The sequence below is a fragment of the Pan paniscus genome, chromosome 12 (genome assembly GCF_029289425.2).
Source record: "Pan paniscus chromosome 12, NHGRI_mPanPan1-v2.0_pri, whole genome shotgun sequence".
Classification (NCBI taxonomy): domain Eukaryota; kingdom Metazoa; phylum Chordata; class Mammalia; order Primates; family Hominidae; genus Pan; species Pan paniscus.
The window spans coordinates 78,381,693-78,388,211 of NC_073261.2; positions in this window are offsets into that span (position 1 = coordinate 78,381,693).

Sequence of the window (6,519 nt, forward strand, 5' to 3'; positions counted from 1 at the left end):
TAGGAAGCTATGTACCTATCCCATTTTTTTTCAGACACAGGTCACATGAATTTTTTATGACCTCAGAAATAAACATTGCTACAGACACATCATAAGAGATAGCTGGTGACCAAAGAGGGGAGGGAGGACTCGGACATGGGAATGAGGTGAAAAATTGGAAAATTGCCTTACCCCAGTTAATCAGTAATGTCCTCACATTGATGTATTTAGCTCTGTGTATAAATCTTATCTACTAGACTTTAATCCCTTTGAAGGCAGGAAGTATATCTTGTTACATTTTCTAACATAATTTCTTCACATAGAAAAGAGTAACAAATATTGGTGGAAAGAATTATATGAGTGAACTGTGATTAAATGTACTCCATATTTGTTTATATAATATATGTCTTATTTCTCACATATTCCCTAAGAAATAGAAATTCCCTGAGACTGAGTATTCGCTGAAAGGAAGAGCTATCTCTTCCATCTGGACCAGTGGGTTTTCCAATTCCTTATCCAACAGATATCCATTAAACTCTTGCCATGAGTGAAAATATTGGCCGCATCTCCATCTTAGACTAGGAGCTCCATGGAGGGTCGGGATCATATTGTTTCCTTCTGGAATTCCATAAAGGACTGTGATATTCAGAATGCAAGGTCCATTATAAAAACAACTAACGTTTATTGAATGCTTAGTATGTGTCGGCATTGAACCAAATGCTTTACGTGTATTTTTGTTTAATACACATAACAACCCTATGAGGTGGACACTATTATTACTCCTACTTTATAGATAAGGAAGCTGAAACTTAAGAAATTAAGTAGCGAAAACTCATGCAGCTCTGAAGTGTCAGAATTCCTGGATTCCAAATTCGGAATCACTGCCTTTCCCTGGACTGTGAGCAGTGCCAGTTCTCGGAGGCAGCCCCAGTACAGCATGCGCCATTAAACGACCTATCTTCCTAGCTCCGTTATGATCACTGGGGTTTCCCCCAGTCCCTCCCCTTGTTATCCAAGATGACAGATAAGAGTTAGAGGTAAGTTTTTAAACTAGGTGTCTTGTAACAGAATCGGTGATGAACACCATTTTTGCTGGGTTTTAAGATTTGCTTCTGTGGTTTTTATAGATCACTTTCATTTGTCTCTAGCTAATTAAAAACTACGAATTGCCTTGTTTGCTTAAACTGGCTGCCATGAAATGTTGAAAATGCCTTAAAAGAAACAGCGATACTAAAGAGGATCTTTTAAAAATTCCTGCTTTGTGTGGTTCAAGATGGATGTCTGGACTCATGCATTTACAATCCCTTCATCCAAATTCTTACTGAAACAATATTAAAGATAGACAAAAAAGAATAGAAGGGAGAATCCATTAATATACCAGTGAATTTGATGACTTTCTGGAAAAGAGAGAGTGATTAAGATTTAATTTACAGGTAAAAGCAGCGCATTTGGTAGCCCCAAAAGCACATAAAAGATGAAGGCACAGTTGTATAAGAAGTAATGAAATAATTATAGAATAGAATGGAAAATTCATACACCTGGACAGAGGAAAAGTAGTACTATAACTGATCCAGGTTGGGAGAAGAGAAGAGCAGATGAAGTAGAAATGTTAATATCTTCATTGTTAATCATAGAGAATGAAAAGATATTGTCTAAAGTTGACTGTATAAGAACTAGACACTTAAGTTCTTCTATAAAGTTGTAAAGGTAATCAATAGAAGAGCCAATAATAAAAATATAATTAATAAAACTTGGGAGTGAAACATCATATATATGGCTAAATTCCTCATCTTTCCTAGTAAGAAGTCAATTGATAAGATCTATATTTGGTAAATCAAGAAATAAATAACTGGCATATTGTTCTAAATGATCATGATAACTAGCCAACAAAAGAACTAAAAATAGGCCAGCTGTGGTGGCTTACGCCTGTAATCCCAACACTTTGGGAGCCCAAGGCGGGCAGATCACTTGAGGTAAGGAATTCGAGACCAGCCTGGCCAACATGGCGAAACCTTGTCTCTACCAAAAATACAAAAAAATTAGCTGGGCGTGGTGGCACATGCCTATAGTCCGAGCTATTTGGGAGGCTGAGGCAGGAGAATCACTTGAGCCTGGGAGACAGAGGTTGAGCTGAGATTGCGCTACTGCACTCCAGCCTGGGCAACAGAATGAGACCCTGTCTCAAAAAACAAACAAAAACCACAAAACTAAAAATATAAATAACTGAAAATTGATACTTTTGTGGGGGAGGGGACGGAGTCTCACTTTGTTGCCAGGCTGGAGTGCAGTGGCGCCATCTCGGCTCACTGCAACCTCCGACTCCTGGATTCAAGTGATCCTCCCACCTCGGCCTCCTGAATAGCCGGGATTACAAACTGAAAATTGATACTTTTTATCTATTTCAGAGAAAAACTTCCACATATATACCAAAAAGTAGGGACAATGATGTTCATTGCAGCTCCGTGTTGTAATAACAAAGAATTGGAAGTGTCTAAATGTTTATTGTACATAAATAAATTATCCCACATTCATAGTGTACAGCAGTTTAAAGAAGCAAAATGAAGATATATTTACTGACATGGAAAGATGTTCAAAACATATTGTTAAGTCAAAAAAGCAAGAAGCTAGATAACAAATGTGGTGTACCATTTCTGTAAAATAAAAACCAAAACATGCATACTTATAAAGATCATAGAGATCTGGGAGAAAACCAACCAGTGTTAACAATGGTGGTTACCTCTGAGAAGGGCAATGTAATTGGGGTGATAGTCAAGAGGGACTCAAGCTTATCTGTATGCTGTATGGTTTGAAATTTTTACAATCATGTTCATGCATGATTTGTGTAACCTAAAACTTATAATCCATAAGTGGATAACGCTGGGGCAGAGACGTGGATACCACACAGGACACAGTCTTTTCATTTAATGCCACTCTATGACATAGCAACTTCTTTTTTTTTACTGCACATATGTATTACTTTAAAATAATACTTTTAAGCAACCACAACAAAAATCAATGTTTTCTCTCCTTTAGTTACAAAAAAACTTCAGAGAACAATGTTTCTGCAGGTAGTTCTGTAAGCCCAAATGTTGCCCTCCCACCAGCCCCATAAATGATGGTTATTTATGAACTACTTCATGACAGAGATGTGTACAGCTATTTACCATCTCTGCTGGGAGGATGGATGTTCACATTCATATAAGACAAAAACAAATCAAGATTCAACTAGACAGGCTGCTGTGGGCTTGGGAATTAGAAGAGCAAAAATAAAAATAAAAAACCCAGCAACCTACTCCAGTAAATCACTTCTCCTTTCTGTCTTGTTCTTAAGAAAGAATTTAACAACCTCTTCGGGGTTGCAGACATTTTTATGTACTCGCCACTGAGTTTTAAAAAACATGAACAAAGTATTTGGCTGAACCGGTCTCTGGACTGGAAGCCAAATTGTAATCATGGTGTATCTCTTTGTCCAGGGTTCACTATTACAGTGTGTGTATGTCATTTCAACAACGGCTCCTCTCTTCTTTCTTATCTTTTTGAGCACTCTTTCAGAAAGCTCCAAAATTTTATCAGACCTTATAGGTTTCACTTCTTAAGACCAAGTATCACTTGAACATGATGGGGATGAGAAAATATTTCCATTCTTATTCAAATCCTGACCTTCTGACTACCTCCTTCCTTGAACTTCTCACCATTTTCATCCTTCTGAGCCTTGAGGAGTGGGTTGAGTTGAACCTTCCTCTTCTATCACTTGTCTTTTAGGTATGAGTCACTGAGAGAAAACCTAGGATCTTTCTAAACCAAGTGCCACAGATTTTGGTTCAGATGGTAATGTTGAGTACCTTTTGTATTACCTATAAAAGAATTAACATTAATTAGTGACAATTTAATAATAGACTTTGTTCACAAATAAAGAAAAATAGTATTTAATCCTTTCAACATCACTGTAAGGCTGAGTATTTTATTTGTTTGTTTGTTTGTTTGTTTGTTTATTGTTAGGGCAAAGGTCTGCATTATGTTGCCCAGGCTGGACTCCTGGGCTCAAGCAATCCTCCTGCCTCAGCCTCCTGAGTATCAGGGACAACAGGCACTCCACACAGCACCCAGTTTAGGCTGGGTATTCTTATTACCATTTTAAAGAAGGGAAAGCCTAGGTGAGAAGGGTTAGGAACTTCACCCTTGAAGATGTATTACAACAAACTGCTCTCCCTTCCAAGCCTTTAACACAGCTCTCTTGGTCCAGTTATCTAACTGGAGGTCTTTATTAAAATGCCTCCTGGGCCTGCTTTTATAAAAGCACCTTTATGCAGTTTAGTAAACTTCCAAGTATTTTAATGGGAAAATCTCTTAATGAATCCCTTTGAAGCTGCCAACACCTTTCAGATATAGTTGCAGTGACACCGTGAGTTTCTTTTTAACCTGTTGAAACAAAGTACCCTATCTTTGATGTTAGGCTCTGAATCCTAACCCACCTTCTACCTGAGGCAGTACATTTAGGGCAGTGAACTGCTACTTGAGAAAAGGATCTGTATATGTGTTGTCCCCATTATCACCCTCCCTCTCAACCCACTTGTTTTCTTTTAGCTGATGTTTGTTGCATCACTCCTGGCCTTTGAGATACTCAAGAGGGGACAGTCAAGTCTCCCCACTCAGAACCAAGTAGGTTAAAGAAAGAATATAGAAGTCAAAACAATACCACCAAAATAGAAACATCACGGGGTCACTCCTATCCCACCTCATGTCAGCTGGAGCCCAGGCCCTGACATTACCCTACTACCCCACATACTTAGACCAAACTAAGAAGGGCTCAAAGTCTGGAGTTGGGTACAGCACACCAAGCCTTCATTTACTCCACTGAGTTTTCCATCTGCACTTTCCCCCATTAACCAGGCAGCACTGCTTCTATGTGATCTAGGCTTGTTCCCCAAGCCCTTTCCCTCCTCTTCCCAAGTGGAGCCATTCTCACTCGCTGCCTCATTCACGTTGCTCCAAAATGTCTGTGCCTTCTACAGTTAACTAGCCTGATAAGCCAGTCCATGCAAATATACCAAAAGGCTTAGAGTAGAATCTCCTTTCTCTTCCCAAATAAACTACACATAGTTCCTTCAAGACTAAACATATCTAAAACTAAAAAGAAATAGTACAAATATATAAAATGCCCCCTGCCTTATTTTGTAAGTAATTTATCATGAAAATCTTCCCCCATCAATTCATTTTCTGTAGCATCCTTTTTAATGTTTCAAAATTCACTTATACTTCCCTGTCTTCCCACTGTTGAGCATTTAGGTTTTCTCCAGTTGTTGGACATAACGAACATTTTACACCTAACTCTGTACACACAAAGCATGATTTCTATATTATAAGGAACACAGCCTTGGTAAATAGGGAGGAGGCCCCTAGAAGGCCTGTTATGCAGCTTTATTTTGTGTGTGTGCCTGAGGTGACCTTTCTTTTAACAGTATCTGCTCACCTTGGCTTACAGTCATAGTTGGGGACTGACTTGGGGAAAGGGCTTGGGGCCTGATAAACCTTGATATTTGTGTCTAAAAATTCACTTTTATTGTATATGCTTCTTTTTATCAGTTTCAATAAAAGCTGGTGAAATTGAGCCAAAATTCTCATGGCCGATCCATGAGAATTCTGTCTGGGCAATTAAAAAGGCAATCAAGTTCCTACAGTATATATGGAGTTTGTGGGGCTAGCAGCTGATCTGAGCCTTGGACTGGCTGCTTTTTCTTCCTTGGCTTCTGATCCCTTGTCTTCTGAGTTACAGAAGGTTAAGAGAGGCATTAGTTGTCCTCTCTTCCAACATTATGTTGGAATACAGGCGTATTGATGATGATGGTGATGATGATGATGACGATGATGATGATGTCAGCAATGATAATAGAACTTCAATCATATGTCACTTAATGTTGGGGATACATTCTCAGCAATGGATTGTTAGGTGTCATCATTGTGAGAACATCATAGAGTGTACCTATACAGACTTAGATTGTACATACACATATAATTCACACATTTCTGAGATTAGGGAGTTTTGTATTACTTACCCAGAAAAAGCAAAGCTTGAATACATTGGAGTCTCTGCTCCTAAGAACAAAGGGCTGACATTTGGGAAACTTGACTTGGTTGTTACAGAAATGTGCACCATCAGCCAACTAGGAGTATTAAAAAGAGCTAAACAAACTTGAAAGTTGAAGAAGCAGGCATAAAGTTGATTAAAAAAAAGAAGTACTCACCAGAAGGAGGATGGTTTTGGTAGCTCTGGACTCAGGGAAGAATCTGGGGGGGGATATTGGTCCTATGTATGTATTGGACTTGCTGCTTGTTCCTGTAAAGAATGAAAGCCATGGTGCCACTGGCACGATCCCCAAACATAAAACATCTGGGAACAATAGCAATGTGGCACGGAGTGACTCTCTGCTTTTGTCAGGATGAACAGGAGAGTAGTATCCTAAATCTTTTGTCTTTGTGATGTTTTTGTTACTCAATTTTCCAGTCACGTACATAGGAAAAAAGACGTTTACCAGAATTTAG